We start from the raw sequence: 26,903 nt of genomic DNA, 5'->3' as shown, positions 1-26,903 counted from the left end.
ACAGTCCATCTTCTCTTTTATCATGCCGTTGCTGATAAAGTAGTTAATGTTAAATGAATATGTGCAAAAACTTTGCAGTGCTTGACTTTGATAAAGTTTTACTTGAAGCATCCCTTCACAAAGGCTTGCCCCCTTTGTGTTTAAAAATGCAGTAGTCCTATTGCTTCATTTTGTGTTGGTCTACACCTCTTGCTAGCAGTTTTAGTAAGATGCCTCTGCGCATACACAGATATCTCTTTTGGCTAATGAAATTGCTAGACAAAACTTGGAGGGCTTTTAAAGTGTCTCAATAGGGATGGTAGTGTTGCCTCCATAGTCTGAAGCAATTTAAGAGCTTTAAGTTCTATATTTTAAGCAATCATCCAGCGGTAGTATTCAGCCGGTTTAGACCGGTTTGAGCAAAGCGGTAGTGGCTACCTACGGGTGGCTCCACCCACCCATCCTGGTGTTATGCCGACCTATTTAGCCATATTTTCTAAGCCACGCACATGTGTGCAAGCCACGCATGTGATCAAAACGCACACACTCACATTTTCGGTGTGCAGCGAACCAGTGGTAAAATTATGCAAAACCCACCTATGCAATCATCATATAATGGTTCTCTCATTAATATGAAAGACTTTGAGAACAACCCTGGAAATAAGCTAAAACAAGCAGTCATGATGAGCACTCAAAAAAAAAAAAAATCATTTCCAAGCAACCACACAGATATAAAGGTATTGTTGTTGTTGTTGTAGACCATATCTAGAGCATCCAGTTTCAGCCCTCTTCTGAAGTATTAGTAAGATGCTTCTGCACATACACAGATGTCTTCTTTTTGGCTAAGGAAATTGCTGGACAAAACTTGGGGGGGGAGGTATTTACAGTGTCCCTAATGTTGCCTCCATAGTTTGTTTTGTTTTATTGGATTATTGGATAGTGTGGCAAGGTATGAGCAGGGAACCCAATCTAAAGTTTTGCAGGCTGTGAGAGCCAGTTCCCAGCAATCTACACTTCTGAATTCTAAGAAGACATCTTCCTGGAAAACCTAGAAAAGAGTGTAACCACAAGTTCACTTTGTGTTCATGCTGGTTGGTACTCAAAACCACTCTGTTGAAGAAACCTGATTTCAGATGGCTTAACAAGGGTCCAAGCACAGATGTGCAAGGAAGTTATCTCAGAGCTGATTTCGGAAGAAGATGGAGAGAAGATCTCAAACAAAGGTCGTTTGTGTCCTTTGCTTGCTAACCAAAAATTTTCTAGATTTCTTGGTGGCCCAAGCCATACAACTTTGGGTGGTTTCACAAAGTTAAAAGAACAAGTTACAGAAAATACAATATCCATAAATGTAAGGACTATCCAAAGACCAACAACCATCCTTCTATGTCCTATTCTAGCTCAAAAATATTTGCTTATTTCCACTTGCACAGGGGTAAGTTTATAAAAAGACATCACAGGCCAGGTGGACTCAGAGTCCTACAGATTATGTCAGAGGACTCCATCTTTTATAACCACTCAGTAGAAAATATAGGTTTCTATCTGTTGGTTCACATAACAGCTAAAGCCTTTGGATTGGATTGGATTGGATCATAAAGCCATAACAACTGCTGACCTAACCATCTATGTCCCGAAAAGATAAACCATATTATGATTCAGTGTCATGATCTACTTTCCATAACACACTATAACAACCATTGATATCTCATAAAATAGTTATTTATAAATTTCCTAAGCTATATAAGCCTACTCTAAATGAGCCTGATCTGTAGAATTCATTCCAATTATTTGCAATTGTTTAATCAATTTGGAGCTGACTCTCACTGGATGCTTTGTATCTTCTTTCTTGGGGTAGGGGTGTGTAGGGCAAATCTTATTGAATAAAAGTAAAACTGTTCTGGAGTAAAGCTTCATAATCATGCTACAAATCCATTAACCATAATATTCTCTAGGTTTCACAAAGTTTGAGAAGGGAGAGACAGAAGTAACTATTGAAAGGCCCATTTTTTTATGACAAATGGTTTTTGTTTTGTTTTTTTTTGTTTTTTTTGCTCTTCTAAAATTTAGTTCCTCATTCCTCGAAGCCAACTTTTATTTTAATCACAACTCACTGTAGAAAAGAGATCAGCAGTTCCCTCTCCAGATTGGAAGCCAAGTGGTTCCAAACACTGGGGGAAATTGCAGCACGGTTGATGCAGCTGAATACGGGAACTATAACTCAAAAAATTGATGCTCATTCATAAAAAGGAGCATCATTTGAACATTGTTTCATGGCAGATATTGGGATGACAATTGTCTTCTTTAAAATACAAACTTAGCCAACTAAGACTAACACACAACTGTTTTACCCACTAATTGTCAAAAAAGGTTATATAATTGTCCACATTAAAGTAGGAACTTGAGTAGGATCTTCTTAAGAGCTAAAAAGATTTATTAAAATACTTCTATCCTTCTTAGTGCAGAACTTGGCAAAACTATGCAAACTCTGGATGTTTAATCTTGAAAGGGGCACTTTATCTTTGCCAAGAGAAACCTACCCTTCTTGTTTCTTAGAAAAATTATTTCAACTTTCCGTGCACGCACAGAGAGAGAAGATTATATGTGATTTTTAAGTTCATATGTGATATAAAGCTTCTTCAGTATTAACCAGTCTCTAAAAGAAGATCAATAGCTGCTCACTTTTGCATTGACCCCATTAGATCCTGATTTATCATGATTTTGAAAACCTGTACACACACTAGTACAGTTTAAAAGAATGATTCTTTGTCCATGATTCTTGCTGATTTCATTCAGCCTTGAAAAGCTTTCCTAACTGGGAAGAAAAACTCTTGAGATACAGCATTAAAATAATGCAGGGAGGAAGGCATTCAAATGCTTTATTACATATAAAGGAGGACATGCATTCTAGGAGCAGGAGGGTTATTTGCTTGATAACTGGTCACTGTTTATGTGTCATATTTTTTCTGTATTTAAAAGATGTCACCATACGCATAACGGATTGTGAGCGTGCATAAGTGTAAGAAGAGTTTGTACATTACTGAAATTTTGTTAAGAATGCAATAATTCCAAAAGCATTCTCCTTCTCCTGCGAGCCTTGCTAACAAAAGTCCAGTCTATCTGAGAAAATATCTATAGACCTCTCACTTCCTGGACATAAACTGTTGCAATTCCTTCCCTCAGGACACCGCTATAGGCAAGGGTGCTATTTAGCAGGTTCTGACAGGTTCTGGAGAATCGGGAGCGGAAATTTTGAGTAGTTCGGAGAACCAGCAAATACCACCTCTGGCTGGCCCCAGAGTGGGGTGGGAATGGAGATTTTGCAGTATCCTTTCCCTGCCATGCCCACCAAGCCACACCCACAGAAATGATAGCATAAGAATTTGAATTCCACCATTGGCTATAGGGTATTTGTTGAATATTCAATTATACCAATGGTCCCTAGTGGCCGAGTTAGTTACTGCCTGTGTTCTGATTGGTTATTATGTGACAGCTTGGGCTATAAAAGGGAGCTGTCAAGCGCGGGAGTTGTTGTTGCCATGTATGCCTGGAAATAGATTGAATAAACGTTGCAGTTGCAGTTCCACATCGCCTCAGAGTTGTTCCTCTCACTAAGGATTTATTAGTATTGTATGCCAAAACAACTAGACCCCTCATGCCGTCACTCAGCTAAACACCTAATACCCTCAGCACTGTCTTATGCCTAAAGATATTTAACCATGTAGCAGGACTGTATTATTATTATCCTTCTCATCTTTTTAACCTTCTCATCCTTCTCATCTTTCCTATTACCTTCTCCAATTGGTATCTTATGATTTATCACTTGCTGTATGTAATCTTATGATTTATGATTGTGTCTTATGATTTATGATCTACAACTTACTACTATGTTTTTCTTTGTGTATACACTGTGCCTCTAATCACATTTGGCCAATAAAGAATATTCCTAATGTCTGAAACAATGAAATTATAATAAAAGTTACAATTCTTGTGGATACTAGGAGCCATTTCAGTGTTGCACCATCCTGTCCTTCCCCTGTAAGAAGGCATATTGTCCTGCTACTGATGGTAAGATGAACCCACTGATGAGATAAGGGTTTTTTTTTCCCCAGCTTGTCCCATATGGATTCCCAAATGGCAAAGTGTCACTGCCTTGTGCTAGAAAAAATGGTTTGCTCCCAGTGTTTCTCAACCTTCACAGATTGAAGATGTATGGACTTCAGCTTCCAGAATTCATCAGTCATCAGGTTGATGTTCATAGTCTACCTTAATAGAAGTGAAAGTTTTGTAAATAATGTGCTACAATCTTGGGTGCTTTTTAAACTGCATTCAGAAGGAATGGGAAATGGTAACGTTGGCTGTACAGCAGAATTCTACCTCTTGATCCATTACTGAACATTTAATGTCTATGGAGTTTCTCAGTCATCCAGGTCATGGTTGTCTCAAAGTTGCTTTTTCAAGAGGCAACTGGACTTTCTGGTTTTTTCTTTGAAGACATTTCATTTCTCATCCAAGAAGCTTCTTCAGCTCTGATTGGATGGTGGGGAATGGAAGGATTTATACTCGTTGCAGAATTGCTAAAAGAATGCAAATAATCAGTTGTCTGCAAGGAGTATAAATCCTTCCATTCCCCACCATTGAATCAGAGCTGAAGAAGCTTCTTGGATGAGAAGTGAAACATCTTCAAAGAAAAATCAGAAAGTCCAGTTGCCTCTTGAAAAAGCTCCTTTGGGGCAACTGAATATTTAATATGTTAGATATCAGAGCAGGCTAACTCTTTGACTTCTCCCTATTCTCTAGATTCCTTTTTCTTCACTTCAGTAAGCACCTGGACTTTCTAAAAGGGCTGGAGGTTTTCCACTGTGCATAAAATTAAAAAAAGACTTTATTCAAGAACATCATAAATGAATTAAGTATCTAGACAATTTTGGAATATTGAGACTTACTGTAATATTCCAGAAATAATTGTATAAACATATAATTACAATTCCATGAATTTCAGCAACTATTTCCTTACTTTAAGATGGATCCATTTCATTTTTCATTCAATATATAGGCAGCCATCAAACTTCATTGTTAGAATTATGACATTTATTAAGAGGAAAATAGACCCCTGCTCATTTTGCTTTCAGTAATGAAGAATCAAACTGTCTGGTTTGGTTCTGCAACCCAACAAGGCAGACACAGACTTCAGAGGATAATTAGAACTGCAGAAAAAACAATGGCTACCAACCTGCCTTCCACTGAGGACCTGTATGCTGCACGAGTCAAAAAGAGGGCTGTGAAAATAACTACAGACTCCTCACAATCTGGATATAAATTGTTTCAACTCCTACCCTCAAAACGACACTATAGAGCACTGCACACCAGAACAACTAGACACAAGGAGTTTTTTTCCCGAATGCCATCACTCTGCTAAACAAATAATTCCCTCAATACCGTCATACTATTTACTAAGTCTAATCTTGTCATCGTTCCTATCACCCATCTCCTCCCACTTATGAGTGTATGACTGTAACCTTGTTGCTGGTGTCCTTACAATTTATTGATTGATTGTTTCCTAATATGATTTGATTGCTTATTTGTACCCTATGACTATCATTAAGTGTACCTCATGATTCTTGACAAATGTATTTTATTCTTCTTATCTACACTGAGAGCATATGCACCAAAGACAAATTCCTTGTGTGTCCAATCACACTTGGCCTATAAAAAACTTCTAATCTATTCTATCAAATTGAGAACCAAATTTACTTAAATAGGCTTTCATTTGGTATGTGAGTATTAGGGTTTTTGTTTTGGTAATACCATGAATTATGAATTTGTTAATGCCCTGAATTATTATGAATCACAGAGTCCTACCACGTAAACAAAAAACTATATTTGTGCTTAAGGTCCCAGTTAAAAAATAAAGAAACCCTGGGTTTTTTATATATTAAACAATGATTGATGGTCATGGATGGAGAAATAAGCTTTCTTCTATAATCTCTAATCATGGGAAGAATGAGCAATCCTGTGCATTTTAATTTTGTAGACAAAATAATTGCAAGCATAACGCTCAAGCAAATTCAAACCACAAACTGTTGGGAAAAGCTAGCAAGTAGCTTTTTATTCCTGGATATATATCACATGACTTGGCTTTAATAGTTCTTTAGGTCCGCATTGTAAATCAAAAGGTTGTTCCATCATAACAACAATATAGATTCTGGAGGCTGCAAGGGGTTGGATAGGTCAAAGCAAGCTGAGATTAAATTCCTGCAAGATGAAGGTTTCTAGGAGATCAGTCTGATTCAGTTCCAATCCTTCCATTAGAGCTAGGTAAGGTGGCAGGTCCATGATTTGTGGGACCTCTTAGTTACTGATTGAGCAGCAAATAGGAGTCATGCCAGGAGTCTCTTTGTTTAGCTTCAACTGTTTTATCAGTTATGAGCTTTGGGCAGTGGTGGGATTCAAATAATTTAACAACCGGTTCTCTGTCCTAATGACCGGATGGGTGGACGTAGCCATGGTGGGTGTGGACAGGGGTGTGTGACAGGCAGCACTCGGCCTTCTGCATCCTCTGGGAGCAAAAATGGGCCATGGGGGGATGGGGCCCCTCCCGCACCTCATTTTGGGCCTAGGAGGCCTCCCTGCACTTACCTGCGAACCAAAATCGGGTGCATGGGGACTCCTGGAAGGGACGGGTCAGGGAGGAGTGGAGCCAGCCAGCAATTTAACTACCAGTTCGCCTGAACTGGCCTGAACTGGCTGAATCCCACCACTGGCTTTGGGGGAATCAAGATGTTCTTCCAGAATTGACCTCCTGGTTAGACCACAGCAGTAAGTCATACATGAAGATGGTGTGGAAGCTGCCCTTGATCAACATGCATTAGTCTGGCTGGCTACTAATGGGAGGAAAACTTTAGTAGTATTATATCTCCTATTCTCCTTTTCTCTGAAATAGGCAGTATGAAAGAAAACTGGTTATAGATTTTTAAAGTTACATATATTATTTTCTCTTCCCTAGTTGTGTTTTTTTTTTTTTTACTGAGCTTTAGAAAAAGATCATGCTCCCAACAAATGACATCTATCTTATCTTAATGGTCACATTCTCTTCCTGATGATGGCTTTGGAAGCAGTAATTTCTGAAATGTATTCATTTCCAATACCTTCAGTTTTGAAAGTTTATCCATATTAACCTTCAAAGTAGCCTTAGGCTCAGTTGGTGCAGAGTTATCTAAATTAAGAAAAAATGCAATTATTCCATCATGGGTCCTAAGACTAAAGATGTATTTTTTTTAATATCTCCACTATTAAAGAATCAACATTTTGACAAATTATTTAAACTCTTTAGAGGATAATAATGCACAAAAGGAATATTAAGTCTATTTTTGTCTTTCTCATTTAGATTAGCCTTCAGAGACATATCCGCCGTTATTCTTCAACATTCTCTATGACCCACATTTACCTCCAAGTTTCACACACACACAATCATTCACATGCATATGCGTACACGCACACACAGAGAGAGAATAGAGTAGGATTTTTATTTTTTAAAAAAATCCCAAGAGTTTTATTTAACATGAGATATATCCTATACAGGGGTGAAATCCTAATTTTTTCCCTACCTGTGGCAGGGGAAGGATACTGCAAAATCTCCATTCCCTCCCCACTCTTGGGCCAGCCAAAGGTGGTATTTGCTGGTTCTCCGAACTACTCAAAATTTCCGCTACCAGTTCTCCAGAACCTGTTAGAACCTGCTAGATTTCACCTCTGATCCTATACTTTATAGAACTAGTTCTCAACTTACAAAATTCATGTAAAGAATATCCAACAGCACTGAAAGAAGTGACTTTTGACCGTTTTTAACACTTATGACCATTGCAGTATCCCCATAGTCATGTGATCAAAATTTGGATGCTTGGCCACTGACTCATATTTATGATAATTGCAGTCTCATGGGGTGATCGCATTTTGTGACCTTCTTACAAGCAAAGTTAATGGGGAAGCCACATTCACTTAACAACTGTGCTACTAAATTAACAACTGCAGTGATTTATTTATGAACTGGGGCAAATTTACTTAAGAAATGTTTCACTTGGCAACAAAAAAATTGGGGCTCAATTGTGGTTGTAAGTCGAGAACTACCTGTATTTTATTTGGCCGAATGTGATTACACACCCAAGGAACTTGTCTCTGGTGCACATGCAAACAACAGAATAATAATAATCCTAAAGATGATACCAATAACTGAAGGTAGTAGAGAAGATGAGAAGGATAAAAATAATACTACAGATATACTACATGGGTAAATATACTTAGACCTAAAATAGTACTGTGGGAATTAGAGGTTCAGCAGACTGATCTACCAATATCTACAATTATCTACCATTGGATATATCTTCAATTTCTCAAAAGGGTCCACTATGGTCAGTTGAAAACAATGGGACAATTGCATAAAATAACTGAAGAAATGTAGAACCCATTGCAGGAGTTCATAGACAATTATTGGTATGTACAATAGTGAATCCTGCTGGATTTTCCCACTCCATACTGATCAGCAGCATTCTTCTTTTATGGGAGAGACCATGCCCTAGACCAATGGTTCCCAACCTTTTTTTGGCCATGCCCTACCTAAGCATCTCTAAAATCCTGATGCTCCTCCTGGGACATATAATTCTTACTTTACTCAAAAAGTGAACTCTACTCATGCAGAGGAAGCCTAAAAGGCCATTAATTTGGTTTAAACAAGGTTCAAATTGCCCCCATTAAAAATCAAATTGCCCCTCTGTGGGGCATGGGCCCCACATTGGGAATCACTGTCCTAGACCCAGGGCTGAAATCCAGCAGGTTCTGACAGGTTCTGGAAAACCGGTAGCAGAAATTTTGAGTGGTTTGGAGAACCGGCAAATACCACCTCTGGCTGGCCCCAGAGTGGAGTGGGAATGGAGATTTTGCGGTATCCTCCCACTACCACACCCACCAAGCCACGCCCACCAAGCCACACCATGCCCAAAAGCCATGCCCACAGAACCAGTAGTAAAAAAATTTGAATTCCACCACTGAGCAGAACTTCTATTCACAGCAATAAAAGCTTCATTCATTCATATGCATGTATAATGCATTAATATACAAATTACAGATAAATTCATATACAAATAACAAGTACAGGAAGCATGGATACAGATACCCTAGAATGTCCTTGTGGAGGATGTACTTCTCTTGAATTGTTTGAAATTATCAGTTAATCAATACTATCCATTCAAAGGAGGTCTATTTTCTAATACATAACAAAGAGGATTATGTATTTAGAAGCTTCCTGTACTATTTCATTCAATGGATAAAATTGTGAAGATAGGAATTATGTTTTCAATAAGATATAGTGAGAAGAAAAGGAGAATCTTGAATAAATATATTTTATTGTTTTTATTGGAGGTTTTGATTAAAAACAATTGTAAAAGCAAGAACAAAGTAAACTCAAAGAGAAAGGGAGAGAGAATAAAAAGTGAAAAGAAAGAAAAAGAGAAAATAAGATTTTAAAATGAAAAAAAATATATGAAGAAATGAGTTCAACCTTCATCATAAAAATAACTAAACTTAATAGTTCTTCACATCCTGTAAGATTGCAAATAGCTATTCTTGTCAGAACCCATCCCTTACCTATATGCAAATCCATAAATCATCAATTCCTCAGTCCTGATATCAGCAAAAAGTCAACATATGTTTACAAAAGCTTTATAAAAACATGTCTTATTTTAACCTTGATCAAACAAAGCAGCTTTATATTCCTTCCTTTTATTTTTAACAGTTTTGATCTTTAATTCATTCAGATCATGCCATCGAATTTGGCTTATCTTTATTTATTTTTTCTTACTTCAAACCTCTTTTGATAAATTAAAGTCGTGATCTAAGTCATTTTCACTTTTGTTCCTTTTCTTTTTCTGCCTAGAATCTTTAGTCCCCTCTAGAGTCATATTTCTGAAATCATAACATTTTAAATCTCTGTTATGATTCAAGACAGGCAAAACAATTTGGTTCCCACAAAAGTTCTTTGTATAATTTCCAGAATTCTACAGTAAGTCTCAATATTCCAAAATTGGCCCAAACTCTTAATTCATTTATAACTATTTTGGATAAAGTCTTATTTAGCCTTTTGCCATTTGTTTCCAATTCTTAAATTTATGGTTATCATTTCTTTTTGTTCAAGAATCATGATAAACTCATCAGGTTTTTCAAATTTATCATTCTGAAGATCTTTAATAGCCTTAAGCTAGTTAAATAGGCAATTTCTAAAAGTGATTAGAAAGTAAGGTCCCAATATTGGTTACTGATTTGTTTTATAAAATCTTCACAGTTGTGAATTGCAGGAATCATATCTGATTTGTTTTTAGCCCTCCAGTAGGGCATAGAGAACTAGCTTTCATTTGCAATCTAGGATGGGGCGCGATGCGAACCGGTAGTAAAGGTAAGTATAACCCACCCCTGTTTCAAATACAGACGGATCATCATTTGGAACACAACATGCCAGATATCACAATTGTCGAGGGCCAAAGCATACAGTTTATTGATATCGCTGTACCAGGAGACGCCAGAGTCAATGAAAAAGAACTGGAAAAAAATCATGAAATATCGCAACCTGGCCATCAAAACTACACAGCTATGGATAAAACATGTAACAGTGATACCCATTGTCATCGAGGCAGTTGGTACCATGTCCAAGAATTTTACAAAACACATCAAGAAATTGTAGCCTCCTGCATTAACACCAGCGGAACTGCAAAAAACTGCAGAACATCATATATTTTAAGAAGACGCTTGGTTGATACCTAGGACGCTGGCAGCCATTAGCACCAGTCAATTGTATTTGTGACCCATTTTTAAATGTTCAGTTGACTGAGTTTCATGTTTAATGAATAAAAGAGATAATAATAATAACAATAATAATAGGAATCCTTGGAGCAATACCCAAAAGGTTAAATGGAGATGTTGAACTTATTGACAGACCTGAATATTTTCACTTTGCAAAAAATAATCCTATTCAGAACTGCCTATACTCAGATGTTACCTTAACAGCTCTTATGGTTTTGGTTAGGAGTTGAACTGTTAAATTTTTACCAGTCCCAGACAGTGAATCGGATTGAAGATTAATCAACAACAACAATAATAACAACAACATTATTACCATGGGCAAAAAAATTGGAAACCAGTAATGTAAAAGTTAAAGGCACCAGACTAGAAATCAAGAGACTGAAACTTGATTCTTGCCTTAGGTGCATAAAGCCAACTGGGTAACATTGGGCCAGTCATTCTATCTCAGCCTTAAAAAGCAGACAATAACCAGTTCCAAAAACGTTGCCAATAAAACTGTAGGGATTTGTTGATAGAGTTGCCAGGAGTCAACATTGATTTGAAGAAAGGAACATGCATATGAGTGCGCGCACACTTGTGTATACACACACTCACATAGAGAGAGAGAGAGTTTAGGTTTATCTTTGGTTTGGATCCACATGGACATTTAATAGGGTAACATGCTGAAGTTTGTCTCAATTCCTCGCTTGAAAAATAGTTTTGATTTAGTAAGACCTTATGCATACCATTGCACAGCCTGATCCTAGGTTGTTCCCTATGACTTCACTGAGTGCAACTGAAATCCCACAGTGATTCTTCATCTAGATTCTGTTTGTAATGAGCATTGCTGATCATTTAAAAATAATTTTCAACTATGACCACCAAAAAGCCTCACTGCAGTTTCTGCAGAATCAGAGTCCTATTCTGACTGTCAGTCACCATGAAAAATTGAATCCCATCCAAGCTTTCCTCACCTCACTTTTTAAGCTGTTCATTTCTCCTGCAAATCATAAATCCTTTTTTTCTGCTAAGCTTTTTTTTTCCCAGGGACACTTCAGCAAATGCCATTTTAAAAGTCTCTTTGGATATCAGAGGCATCTCTGAATTCCTTTTGTCAACTGCCTTGGAGTGAAAGCATATCTTTAAAAAAAGCAACTTAATAGGCTGGAAAGGCAATCACCACCTTGAGAGTTAATACGCACTCCAGAGATACGAAAACATATTTAGGCATGCACATCAGGGGTGAAATCCTGCAGGTTTTGACAGGTTCTGGAGAACCGGTAGTGGAAATTTTGAGCAGTTCGGAGAACCGGTAGCAGAAATTTTGAGCAATTCAGAAAACTGGTAGCGGAAATTTTGAGCAGTTCAGAGAACCAGCAAATACCACCTCTGGCTGGCCCCAGAGTAGGGTGGGAATGGAGATTTTGCAATATCCTTCCCCCAGGAGTGGGGAAGGAATGGGGATTTTGCAGTATCCTTCTCCTGCCATGCCCACAAGCCACACCCACCAAGCCACACCATGCCTACCAAGCCACGTCCACAGAACCAGTAGTAAAAAATTTGGATTTCACCACTGATGCACATATGTCCTGATATGCCTGCTCAGGAGGGGAAGTTATGACGTAGAGGCTATAACCAGAACAAATTCTTTTGTAAGAGCGCATGACAAACTTTTAAGACCATCAACCTTCCATTATTAAAACTAAACATCCTTAGATTACTGGAAGCCAATGAAAGCAGAGAACAAAGAACCATTTAAGCTGATATAAGTGACTAATGGGAATCAGATAGGGTGATATAATTGTGGCCCTCTGACACCATTTTCCATTAGTGATACTAACAGAGGTCTTAGGATTGTAGTCTAGTATATATGGAAGTTTGTACCGTATTTTCCGGCGTATAAGACGACTTTTTAACACATGAAAATCTTCTCAAAAGTCGGGGGTCGTCTTATACGCTGGGTGTCGTTCTCCTGTAACCAGGCAGACCAGCCCAAAAGGCTCTGACGAACCTTAAATGGCTCTGGCGATCCAAGCTCTGACGATCTGCTAATCAGGCAACTCCGCTGGGATCACCAGAGCCATGGAGAAGGAAAAAAGTTTTCCCCCTCCAGCTTGCTTACCTTAGCTGCTTGCCTTGCTTCACTTTGCCTTGCTTCGCTTGCCTGAATCCATTCCATCAGCAAGCAACTCCCTGCCTGCAATCAAGCAGGCAAGGAGTTGTGGACTTCAACTCCCAGAATTCCTCAGCCAGCAAAACAAAGCTGGCTGAGGAATTCTGGGAGTTGAAGTCTACAAGTCTTAAAGTTGCCAAGGTTGGAGACCCCTGTTCTAATGGGTAAGTTTTTTCCCCTTTGGGATCTTTAAAAAAAATAGTTAATTGGGGGTTTTTTTAGTTGTTCTTTTTTAGACCTAGCCATTTAAAGTTTAGGAAGTTTTAAATTTAGCTTTCATATAAAAATAAAAATAAAATAAAATAATATTTGTGCAGCTTTCTGAGATTTAGTGTGTTTTGATAGTGTTTCACTCTAACTACACAAACACACAAAATCTCACAAAGCTGTATGTGGAATTTTGTGTGTGTAAAGTGTGAAAGTTGGGTTTTTGGGCTTTTTGTGGCTGTATGAGGTTCCTGCTTGTTGCAGGGGCCATTTTGGGTCTAGCACAGCTGCTTTTACATTGTGGGTGAACCAGTTGTGTTGTGTTGTGTTGTGTTGTGTGTGTGTAAAGTGTGAAAGTTGGTTTTTTGGGGGGGGGCTTTTTGTGGCTGTGTGAGGTTCCTGCTTGTTTCAGGGGCCATTTTGGGTCTAGCACAGCTGCTTTTACATTGTGGGTGAGCCAGTTGATGTTTTTTAATTTTTATTTGGTGTGCGTTGGAAGAAAAGTAGTCTTATAAGGCGAGTATAGCCCAAACCCTATATTTTAACAGGAAAATTCGGGGGTCGTCTTATACGCCGGAAAATACGGGTACCTTTTTCTAGCTGTGGGTTAATGAATAGTTAGATGTGAACCCATTGAAATGAAAATGGAGATAGATGAAAATATATCTAAATATATATATACACATATGTGTATGTGCGCACACACACACAATGTTTATATATATATATATATATATATATATATATATATATATATATATATATATATATATATATATATATATATATATATACATACATACATACATACATATATGTGTGTGTGCGTGTGTGTGTATACAGTTAATATTTCGGGTTTCTTCCCGTGTAATTGTGAACATATCCCTAAAAGGGTAGAAGCGACATTTCAACAGAATCTCATCTGCCATCATCAGGCTTATGTGAAGGGTCTTTTGCTGTAACTGCCGTTACTAGCAAAAGACCCTTCACATAAGCCTGATGATGGCAGATGAGATTCTGTTGAAACGTCGTTTCTACCCTTTTAGGGATATGTTCACAATTACACAGGAAGAAACCCGAAATATTAATTGTACACACATATATACTCGTGAAAACTTACATAGATATATATGTATGTATGTATGTTTTTCCTCTAGCCAGGTTTTCCCTATGTAACCAAGGTTTTTCTGCAGCCCCAGCTCAGTAGAATCACATCCACTCGATTCTGGGCTTTTTTCTTTTCTAGCAGCCAGCAAGCTCTTCCTGCTAGGTGGGAGACCTATATAGATCTATTTCCAGCTCATTTGCTTTCATCAGTAGGCCACACCCACATCTTATGTATCCTCCCTGTAAAGGTATAGTTTCTATTTTCTTACTTCTTCGTAGATTCTACACTGGATACAGATTCCAGTGTGATTCTACTGAGCTGGGGCTGCAGAAAAACCTTGGTTATGTAGGGAAAATCTGGCTAGAGGAAAAAGACACATAAACCCTACGAAGAAGTAAGAAAATAGAATATATATATAAGCAGTCGCATTCATGACAAACCATTTTATACCAAATTTATATTTGCTGATAAAGAAATAAAAGGAGACTAGTATAGATCTATTTCAAGCTATTTAGCTCTCATCAGCTAGCCATACCCTTACTTGGATTTGAACTTGAATTATATATATATATATAATTTTATTATTAATTTTAATTATAATAAAAAGGTAAATGTTTTCCCTGTCCAGTCATGTTCAATTCTAGGGAATGGTGCTTATCTCTGTTTCCTAGCTGACTGGGCCATTATTGTCTGGATACATTTTCTAGTCATGTGGCTGTCATGACTATACACCAAGACCCATGAAACACTATTACATTTCCACCAAAGTGGTAACCATTTATTTGCTTTGCACACTTTCAAACTGCTAGATTGGCAGGAGCTGGGGCAAGTAACCGGAGTTCACCCCGTCACACAGTGCTTGGGTCTCGAACTGCCAACCTTACGATCGAAAAGCCCAGCATCTTAACTTCTGGGCCACCACGCCTCCTTTTTAATTATAATAGTAAATTCTAAATCAATCCAAACTTAAAGAAAGGAGAATGGAAAGAAGGCATATACAAAGCTCAAGAAAAAAAGAAGAAGAAAAAAGTAAAAATGGCATTAAAAAAGAGAAGATATTAAAAGAAATAAGCCATCAACACACCAATCAACCAATAGGAGGACACTATATAAATATGACGCATAGAATAGCCCAAAGCCCATATTCCAATAGAGAGAAGTTCCCTGAGGAGGGGCTCCACCATGAGTCCAAAAACTCAGAAGAGTAAACCTCTGGTCCTGGTGACCGACCCAGATTGGATCTTGAAATAAGAAGTTTCTTCCAATCTTTATCACAAGTATGAAATAAATCAGTAATTCTTTACCCTCTCTAAAGTTACAAACTTCTATCTCCCATTTCATATCCCATCTCTTATCTGTAAACAAATCCATAAAACAGCATCATTTCAGTCCTGGAATCAGGAAAACATAACAACAACATACTGTATCTTGTTTCAAGCTCGAACAAATAAACCAACTTTGTATTATTTCATTTTACTTCTAACAGTCTTAACTTTTAGTTCATTCAAATACTGTTACAGGGTTTCATTTCATTTTTTTTTTGTACCATTACATGGAGTTCTTCGAGGGTTTAACAAGCTTCTTTTTTAAATCCATGTCACAAGCAGAAATTAGATAATGACTCTGAATTTGAAGAAATATTCTGTTGAGTGTCGGCCTCAGGAAATAAAAAATCAAGAATCACATGAGTCTGATTAGCTGGAGAAGACAGATAAGGATGGCATTACACCTTCCACCACTGCACCCAGTGAGTAGAGTGGAGAGGAGAACAGAGGATCTCCTTTATTAGGCTTCTTATCAAACCAATTTCTTGATTAATGAGTTGGTTGCTGCCTGATTTAAGAGCCTGGTGACTGCAGCCTGATTTAGGAGACAGTCCTGACTCGTGATCCCTTGTTGGAAGTAGCTGTTTGTTATCCAGCTGTTGTGTGACATTTGTGTGGATTCATGGAAGTCTGATCTCTGGACTGGCTGCTAACCCTGACCTGATTCTCAGGACCTTGGGCTGGATTTGGACTATTCCATATCAGAAACTCTGTTTTGATTTGCATTATAATCTACTATTATCAACTTGAACTTCAGCAAACTGTGAATTATGATAGCAACTGTGTTGGTGTATTTAAAACCAAAAGCAGAACAATCCTATTGGGAGGGGGAATCATTCAGGTCACCCTCTTGGTTTGTCATTTATATTTCTCTTTTAAATTTTTAAACCTCAGCCCATTTCCTTTGCAGATCCAGTGAAACCTCCTTTTCTAAATTATTTTTTTTTGACCTATTAGTGGCAAATCCACTTTTGATACCACCTGTTTTAACAGCTAAACATTATGGTTAGAGTAAACTAAACTGAACACATGGTGTGGCTAAGTTCAAACGTGACACTATGCCAGAATTAAACCACCTGACATCTTAGCATTTGTGAACCCAGCCCATTTTCTATCCACTCAGTCTGCCTCACAGAGTTTGGATAGAACTAAATTGAGGGACCAGGTAGCGTTTATCAAAGAAAGAGGGCTCCATGCAGTTTGTTCACCTTTGCCAGCCTTCTAGTGCCCCCGTGCGATGACCTGTATACGGTTTATATACCTGCCTTTGATTCAGAGGCATTTTAAAAAGCAAATTAGGGAGGTCATGACAATAGGCATAATAATGGAAATAGTCATACAGCCTTCACTGTGTTCCTTTGAATGGTCTTGATCTGTACTGGCGTCTCTAACTGTGCAGCCCAATCAGCCAGCACAGTACAAATCATCCAGGACTCCGATTAAACGGCGATTAGACCAAGCGGTATTGTCAGAAACTCAGCGCTGATGCAGCTTCTTTCAAAGAACCAAGTCCCAAAGCTTCCAAATATCAAAAGGGCTCAATATCTAACTGAACATGTATTTAAGGGAAATTGGCTCCTAAATTACTGCGCTATTGTCATTTGTTCTTCTGTGGTTCACAAAAAAGGCTAAAGTGAAGGCTATTTTTAAAATTCAGTATTAAAAAAAGAAAGAAAGAAAAAGAAGGATTGGCAAAAGCAACAAAGGAAATTTCCAAGGTGGGAGGAAACTTGGTTTCTTTGGCTTTCTTCTTCTTCTTTTTTTCCTTTTTTTCTTTTTGTCTAATGTAAAGGGTGATCTTTTCTGCATTGTACATAAGAAGCTACTACAATAGGAGACAGATAATACAGTTGTGATTAAGGCTTGGATGAAGCATTTTCCGGACAGAGAAAAAGAAGAATTAGAAAGAGGAATGCAGAAGGTCAGCTGCTCTTTTAACCGATTCAAAACTTAGCTATACAGTCTATTGGAGCCTTACTGGATATCTTTACTTCAAGTGAGGTCACTCATGTTGCGTGATGCTCATTGGGTCTTTTAAAAAGTCAGGTATATAAGCCTTCCTCCCATATCAGTTTTCCTTCTCATATAGAAATAAGAATCTGAAATGGAATTTAAAACAGATAAATAAGCAAAAGCAGTTTAACCAGGGGTGAAATCCAGCAGGCTCTGACAGGTTCTGGAGAACCGGTAGTGGAAATTTTGAGCAATTCGAAGAACCGGCAAATACCACCTCTGGCTGGTCCCAGAGTGGGGTGGGAATGGAGATTTTGCAGTATCCTTCCCATGGAGTGGGGTGGGAATGGAGAGTTTGCAGTATTCTCCTGCCACGCCCACCAAGCCACACCATACCACGCCCACAAGCCACACCTACTGAACCGGTAGTAAAAAAATTTAGATTTCACCACTGCGTTTAACCAATCAAATGGTTAGCATTAATGGCCATACATAAAAGGACCTTGAAACAAGTAGAACAGAAATGCACTGTGTGATTCTGAACAAGCACCAAAAATTTTATCCTTCTCATCTAGGAGGAGACAATTTAAGGGACAACTACAGAGAAGACCTTACCAAGCCATCACCAATTCGAACAGTAACATCTGCAATGGACCTCCCTGGTAATTTTGATAAGTAGTCAAGATTGGGGGTGGGGGTGGGGATTTTCTTTGCTGATTGAGTCCAAGAATTTCATCCAATCTAAACTGATAGTTATGTTAAGGTTACAACTCCCAGAAAAAAAAAGAAAAAGATCCTGGGAAATATAACTCAGACACCTCTGAGGTTGCTCATTATTCTATGGCTTTATATTTCTGAGCTCAACCACTGGAAAATTGGAGCAACAGATGCTGGTGGAAGATTCAAAATGGACAAAAAAAACCCCAGGCCTTTTTCACACTACAAAGTACGCATTTGGACACTCACTTCTACAAGATACAGATCAGTGGTGGTTGCTCCTGGTTCGGTCCGGTTCTATAGAACCAATAGTAAAACTGGCCGGAGGCTCCGCCCACCCACCATGATGTCATCATGGGTGATCTGCGCATGCACAGAAGCTTCCATTGTGAACCAATAGTAAAGGTAAATGAAACCCACCCCTGATACAGATGTCCACAAAACTAGACACCTTCAAAATGGGACTACATGTATTAACAGCAGATTTCATTTTAGATTAGTAGTCTTGGGGGCCATATATAATTTCCAATAATAGAGGCAGTTGGTCTCTCAGCACTACTTGCTGGAGAACCCTAATGGAAGAACCGTATTGTTTTCACCTTTCTTCCTGCCTTCTCAGTTTTGAAAGAAATCTCTTACCATATTCACACTGACATGAAACAAAATGCCTCAGAAAACCAGCTGTCAGATTTTAGGGAGGGGGAATGAGACCATGTCCAAATGGACTATCAAGTTCTTCCAAAAAAAGGTGACATTACTATTAAACTCTGTAACCATGTGATGGAACTCAATGAAAGCTTATCTCTCAACTTCAGAAGAAAAGTCCAATTATAATTGCCAGCTTTATTCTCTCTCCCTATAGGGTCTTTGCATTCCCCCACAGTCTACGTATGTATTTCAATGCGGGAAAGGTCCTGCTGTTTCAATTTTTTTCCCCCCAAAGGCTTTTAAAAAGGATAGGAAACAAATCTGAAGAGATTATAAAGACATCTGCAGCCAATGAATGTTTATGAAGCTTAGTTTTATTCTAGCTGGCATATTCAATTACATCTGATTAAGCTGTCCTTTTAATAATAAAAAAAAGAGAGAGAGAGCAGAAACAAAGCTTTCTTCAGTCTGTGTAGTACAGATAAATATTTTTTTTCCCCTGGGAAGATGGTTATCATCTTATCCTCTGTGCTAAGAACTCTTTGCTAATATGGCTGGGCTGAGATAACTATATTGCTAAAGAAAAGTTTATTGAAAGGATGTTATGATCCAAAATCAGAATTATAGGAAATTTGTTCTGTGCTTTTAATAGGCCCATGTGTGGGCATTTGATCTGCATGATGAATCTCCTTTTTTTAATAACTATTTGGATGGCTACCCTTATTTTAAAATATTAATATATTTGGAGACTTCTTAGTCGTTTAATGAAGGAAGCCCTAGATTTCTACTGCCAAAATCAGTGCCTAGTGATGTATAGAATCTGACTGATGTTATTGGACTAGAACAGAGGTCTTTCAAACGTGGCAGCTTTGAAACTTGTGGACTTCAACTCCCAGAATTCTCCAGCCAGCATAGCTGGGAGTTTATTTATTTATTTATGTATTGGTTCAATTTATATGCTGCCCTTCTCTGGAGACTCAGGACGGCTTACAATGCGTTAAGCAATAGCCTTCATATTTCGCCCCCCCCCAAGCGGTGTTCTTTTTTATAAGAAAAAGATTTTATTTTTACAAAATCAGCTTATTGCCCCCACAATCTGGGTCCTCATTTTACCTACCTCGAAAGGATGGAAGGCTGAGTCAACCTTGAGCCTGGTGAGATTTGAACTTGCAGTAATTGCAGGCAGCTGGTGCTACTTAATAGCACTTTAGTCTGCTGCACCACCAAGTCTTAAAGCTGCCAAGTTTGAAGACCTCTGGATTAGAATTTCTCTATGTTGAATCCTACCCCTTATGAGCTTTTACTTTTTAAAAAAGGGCAAATGTTGATAACGACTGAAATCAACTTTCTTTATTCTGTTACCATTTTTGAGAGTGTTGAAATGTACCAGCAGATTTTGTCAATTTTTTTGTATTTATTGTTCTAAATATTATTTTAATGCATTGCTTTTGCACTTCCTGGCATGTCTGTACTCTAATTCAATCCTATTGCTAGTACAGATAGTCTTTGATTTATAACCATTCATTTAGTGACTGTTCAAAGTTACAACAAAAAAGTGACTTATTTGACCGTTTTTCACACTTATGACCATTGCAGCATCCCCAAGGTCATGTGATCAAAATTTGGATGCTTCACAATGGAGAAATATTTATGACCGTTGCCATATCCCAGGGTCATATGATCAGCTTTTGCAACCTTCTGACTAACAATGGATGGAAACTCAACAAGGAGAGAAGCAACCTAGAACTAAGGAGAAATTTCCTAACAGTGAGAATAATTAATAAGTGGGATGGATTGCCTTCAGAAGTTGTGAGTGCTACATCACTGAAGGCTTTTAAGGGGAAACTGGACATTCCATTGGTCTGGGATGTCATAGGCTCTCTTGCTTGAGCAAGGGGTTAGATTGGAGGACTTCCAAGGTCCCTTCCCACTCTATTAAAGTCAATAGGGAAGCCAGATTCACTTAACTGTGTTACTAATTTAACAACTGTAGTGATTCACTTAGCAACTGTGGCAAGAAAGGTCATAAAATGAGCAAAATTCACTTAACCGCTGCCTCACTGAGCAACAGAAGTTGTGATTATAAGTGGAAGACCTACCGGTAATGATTCATAAGCTATTGACATTGATTGAAATTTCTCAGATGCACTGAGTGTCAGGTTTCGATGTCGTCTCAAATAAATTGCATTTCCAAACAAATAGTCTTTGATGAAATCTTTCATTTATTAAGCACGACAATCTGTCCCCAATTAAGTCGTAGCCAACACTGACTTCCTGACCCCAAACCTTCCCTTTCCGTTCCCCAATTCTCTGCGTCTCATTGGCCATCTTCCAAATCATTCTCCCCATATCTATTACTTCAGCTCCCAGGAATGTCCCCCCCTCCCAACCCATCTCCTAGGGGATATTATCTTCAGGGAAAATAAGTAGGTGAAAAGTCAAGTGTCCTCTTGCCAGCTGCCCCCTCTTCTCCTCTTTATGTCAGCACTGGAACGAATGTAGTTTGAAGTGCTGACACTGAGAACATCTGCCACTTGAGGGCAAAAGGTTGAAGAATGTGGCACACCTGACATGAACGAAAAGGACATTATGACTCTGAATAGCCGGAGAGGTAGAGATGACTGTAGATGCGATGAAATTTGTTGTAAGTGCTAGGACCAAATTGTAAGTCACTATTTGAGTAGTGTTGTTAACTTCAAATGGTCACTAACTGAACTGTTGTAGGCCTAAGGCTATCTGTAACTGATTGCACTTCTTGGCTTGATTATCACTCTAAAATGTGAGTTTTTAGTATCATGCTAGTCAGAGCAGACACCTTCTCTGCAGCATATAAAGATTTCAGCAGATTTCATGTACAAATTATGACTGCTTACTTTTTCACAATTTATGCATAATTTCTGAAAGTACATTGAGCCCTCAGATTACAACCATTTGTTCAATGATTGTTCAAAATTACAAGAGCACTGAAAAAGTGACTTATGACTGGTTTTCATACTTACAACCATTGATTGTGTGATCAAAATCTGGGCATTTGGTAGCTGGCATGTATGTATGACAATTGCACTGTCCCAGAGTCCTATGATCACCATTTGCAACCTTCCCAGCCAGCTTTCAACAAGCAAAGTCAATGGGAGATTCACTCAATGACCATATGATTCATTTAACAACTGCAGTGATTTGCTTAATAACTGTAGCATTGTGGTCATAAGTTGAGAAGTATCTGTTATTCTGTGTGTAACGGATATTCTAAACATTATTGTTCTTACACATGAATTATTAGGGCTATTCTAAACTATAGACCACCTCTTAAACAAGTTTAATAAATGAGGCATGTTTCCAGAACTACTTTAAAAGTTAAAGGTAAAGGTCCCCCTCATACATATATGCTAGTTGTTCCTGACTCTAGGGGGTGGTGCTCATCTCTGTTTCAAAGCTGAAGAGCCAGCGCTGTCTGAAGATGTCTCCATGGCATGTGGCCGGCATGACTAAATGCCAAAGGCACACAGAATGCTGTTACCTTCCCACCAAAGGTGGTCCCTATTTTTCTACTTGCATTTTTTATGTGCTTTCAAACTGCTAGGTTGGCAGAAGCTGGGACAAGTAACGGGAGCTCACCCCATTACACGGCACTAGGGATTCGAACCACTGAACTGCCCACTTTTCGATCGACAAGGTCAGTGTCCTAGCCACTGAGCCACCACATCCCCAATAGAACTACTTTAGGTGACCATATTCGTATTTATTTAGTGCAGGCTGTGCTGGAAATGTTTGGCAGTGACTTAAGTGAACAAGATTTTAAACAAGGGCTAGGATTAGGTAGGTATCTTATAACTAGCATGCCAAGTAGAAATTCAGCTGTTCTAACCTTTATTCTCAATCAATTCTTAATTCTTAAAACTCAACTGTCTTTCTTGAACTTCATTATGTAAACAAGACCCTTTGACTAATGCTGAATTGAAATCTGCCATACAATTTCTAAAAAGAAAACCACACACACCACAAAAAGAAGCTCTTTGTGTGTATGTGTGTGTATGTTCATAATAAGAGACTATTTCTCCTATATATCTAAAATTTAATACCTGCACTGAAGAATAGAAGAATTCTTTCAAATGTCATTCTTCTGAAACAAAACAAAAAAGACCAACAGAAATTAGGCTAGGTCTCAGAAAAATTGGTTGGAACAATTAAACAATTTCCAAAATTAAATGAAATTATAGCATTCAAATAAAGAAAAGAAATAAATGCTTAATCATTTTTTTTAAATTAAACTTTTGTCCTATTTTGTTCACAAGCATTTTAAAAAAGAATATACTGTATTACCCCATTGTTTCAGTAATTTTCCTTAAAAGGAAGAAAAATTGAAACAGACATCATGTAGATGTGTTTAACAGACCATGTAAATAAATTTCCCATTAAAAGATTAGGGAATGTGGTGAATTCAATAGCCAGTGAGACAGGAATATGATTATTTTTTTGTAATATTGGCCATTTTGATAATGATTCCACAATTATGTGTTTCTGGTCGGAAAAGCAAATTTGCCTATGAATTTTCCTTGAAGTAAGAATGTAGACTGAGAAATCATTGGCACATTGTTTTGTAGTGGTTTATTTAAATAATGCATGGATTGGGGATTGACAAAGCTACCACCCACCTATCCCATCTTAACAGGAGAAGAATCAGGAAACAAAAACTCTCTACCTTGAGAACAAAGCCCCCCAAAAATTGGCTGAGATATACTGTCTCATAGACAAAGAGGAAGTAGAGGGAAGTTATTATAATTATTATTAACATATTAGTCATTGTTACATTAGCCAGAAAACTATAACACAATTGCAGAGGAGTAGTTTGGCTGCCAAGGTACCAGCTCTGTTGGAGGAAACACCTGCGCGCTTCCCATGGTGTGCAACAAGTTGGTGAGCTGGCTTCAGACCAGAAAGAGAGATAAATGGCAATTCCTGCAGTGTCACACAAAGCTCCCCTCATGGAGGCATGTCACAAACGGGTGCCGCAACCAGGAAGGTTCAGAAGGTAGAAATCTGGCTGCCTGAATGGCGCAATCTCTCCCCCCCCCAAAAAAATGATACCTACTTTATCTACTTGCATAGAACATGTTTTTGTTTAGGTAGACAGAAGCTGAGGTGAGTGATGGGAACTCACCCCAACATGCAGTGCTAGGACTCAAACCTCTGGAGCAGAAAACATCTCTGGCATCATTAAGGCACTGTGTTGTGGCCTGTTGGCCGCCGGCCCCTCCAGCAGCCGAATCTGATGAGGAAGAGGAGGAATAGTTGGGTCCAGTGCCTGACGCACGGATGCGCAGAAGGCAAAGAAGAGAGCAGTGGAAATCCATGGGCTGATCCTTGGGAAGGAAGAACCATTGCTGCTATCAAAGCCCCACACTAGCTCTGGGGATAAAAGGCAGGGGGCGGAGATGAATAGATGTGGCAGACAACTACATGGGGCTCCCCTTGAAGAGCACTCGGAGGCTCCAACTGGTCCAGAATGCGGCCGCGCGGGTGGTTATGGGCGCAACCCGTTATGCCCATGTGACACCCCTCCTGCGCGAGCTGCACTGGCTTCCGGTGGTCTTCTGGGTGCGATTCAAGGTGTTGGTTACCACCTTTAAAGCGCTCCATGGCATAGGACCCGGGTACCTCCGAGACCGTCTTCTGCCACCAATAGCCTCCCACAGGCCAGTCCGCTCCCACAGAGAGGGTCTCCTCAGGGTGCCATCGGCCAAGTCATGTCGGCTGGCGACACCCAGGGGGAGGGCCTTCTCTGTGGGAGCCCCAGCCCTGTGGAATGAACTGCCCCTGGAAATTCGTAAGATCTCCGACCTCCGGGTGTTTCGCTGCGCATTGAAGACCCTGTTGTTCCGCCAGGCCGGACTATCAACACAATAGTTTTAAATTGGGGTATTTAAATTTATTGGGGTTTTAAATTTGAGCCACTTATTTAATTATTTTAAATTTTATATCATTGTTTTGTCTGTGTTTTTAAATAGGCTGTACACCGCCCTGAGTCCTTCGGGAGAAGGGCGGTATAGAAATAAAATTATTATTATTATTATTATTATTATTATTATTATTATTATTATTATTATTATTATTATTATTATTATTATTATTGTTGTTGTTGTTGTTGTTGTTGTTGTTGTTGTTGTTGTTGTTATTATTATTATTATTATTATTATTATTATTATTATTATTATTATTAACTATTCATCTGCCAGCCAGACAGACTTGTTAGCCTGAGGTGAAAGAGAAACTTTTTGCCGGGGCTGCTGGCGCTCCTAATAAAGGAATCATTGCTTCAACTACAGAGGGTTTGTCGTGTTTGGGGAGCTGAATCAGAACTAAACCACCACACCTTTAGCAGGGTGAAAGATGGGATGACAAAGAGTAAATTCCTAGCACCTTTTGGTCCTGAGAAGTAGAGATATTTAAGAATTGGTGACAATACAGGTAGCTCTTAATGCATGAAGTTGTTATCACACGATCAGACCTGATTTTATGACTGTTTTTACTGCAGTTGCTAAGTGAATCCACCTTCCCTAATTGACCTTGCTTGCTGGAAACCAGCTGGCAAAGTTGCAAATTGCAATCATGTGACCAGAATTCCGATCACATGACTTAAGGGGTTGGTGCGATAATTGCAATATTGAGGACAGATCATAAATCATATTTTATGAGTCCATCATAACTTTGAACCATTGTTAAATGAACAGTAAAGGGCTACCTGTAACCGTTCGTTGAGCGACCATTTGAATTTACAACGGTACTGAAAAACTAAAAATTGGTCCTCGGTCTTATGACCATTGCAGCATCCCCAGAGATGGGATCAAAATTCAGGTGCCGGCAACCAGCATGTATTTATAATGATTGCAGTACCCTAGGTCATGTGATCACCACTTAACAATCTTCCCAACTGACTTATAATGAGTAACGTCAATGGGAGAAGCTGGATTTGCATAATGACTGTATGATTCACTTAATAACTGCAGTTATTCACTTAACAACAGGGCAAAAGGGTCATAAAATTGGGCATGATTTGCTTAACAACTACCTGTTAACAATAACAACAGAAATTCTGATCCCAATTGTGGTCATAAGCCGAGGGCTACCTACAACACTCCATATAGAGAGAGAGAAGGAAAGTATGTACAGGAATGTAGCAAGGAGAGATGATTACGAATTGATTTGAACCATCCCCAGAAACACATCACTAACTTTATTGAGAAACATTGTCTTCATGCAGAATGTTTTTGTAAGATCCAATCTGCGTCAATCACCAGATTTTGTCTTCTGAGCTTTCAGACTCATGCTGGAACCCATCTTCAGGGAACTTCTCTCTAGCACACACTCTGCTGGAGAGAAGTTCCCTGAAGACAAAATGCACAGGTACAGTATATGTGGTACCTTGCTCAATAGTAGTAACTGTGAGACGGATCTTGGAGTCCTAGTGGACAATGATTTAAATATGAGCCAGCAGTGTGCTGCAGCTACCAAAAGAAGCCAACACACTTCTAGGCTGCATAAACAGAGGGAAAGAATCAAGATCACTTTATAATGCCTTGGTAAGGCCACACTCAGTAGTGGGTTTCAAAAATTTTTATTACTGGTTCTGTCGGTGTGGCTTGGTGGGCGTGGCATGGCTTGGTGGGCATGGCTTGGTGGGCACGGCAGGGGAAGGATACTGTAAAATCTCCATTCCCACCCCACTCCAGGGGAAGGTTACTGCAAAATCCCCATTTCCTCCCATTCAGCTGGGACTTGGGAGGCAGAGAATAGATGGAGGCGGGGCCAGTCAGAATTTTTACTACCGGTTCTCCAAACTACTCAAAATGTCCGCTACCAGTTCTCCAGAACTGGTCAGAACCTGCTGAAACCCACCTCTGGCCACACTTGGAATACTGCATTTAGTTTTGGTTGCCACAATGTAAAAAAGATGTTTAGACTCTAGAAAAAGTGC

At 38.8% G+C, this 26,903-nt stretch overlaps 1 long non-coding RNA gene across 4 annotated transcripts in view; it reads right to left on the bottom strand.

Annotated features, from left to right (window-relative positions):
- The window catches only part of LOC117655002 (uncharacterized), a 40,539-nt gene extending 16,400 nt beyond the window's left edge, over positions 1-24,139 (bottom strand). For 2 of the 4 annotated variants that reach the window (XR_015734119.1, XR_015734118.1), the window contains exons 1-2: positions 18,533-18,602; positions 17,592-17,712 (exon numbers count right to left, since the gene is read on the bottom strand). This is a non-coding gene — a long non-coding RNA (uncharacterized LOC117655002). Of the gene's footprint in view, positions 1-17,591; positions 17,713-18,181; positions 18,603-23,010; positions 23,052-24,089 lie in introns of those variants that run through there. The other 2 variants (XR_015734120.1, XR_015734121.1) reach the window with 2 other exon arrangements.
- Between the last annotated feature and the right edge of the window lie 2,764 nt (positions 24,140-26,903).

The sequence above is a fragment of the Pantherophis guttatus genome, chromosome 4 (assembly GCF_059756535.1).
Source record: "Pantherophis guttatus breed Tessera chromosome 4, ASM5975653v1, whole genome shotgun sequence".
NCBI classification, from domain to species: Eukaryota; Metazoa; Chordata; class Lepidosauria; order Squamata; family Colubridae; genus Pantherophis; species Pantherophis guttatus.
Note: the sequence above shows the minus strand (reverse complement) of the source record. Positions and strands in the feature narration are given on the sequence as shown.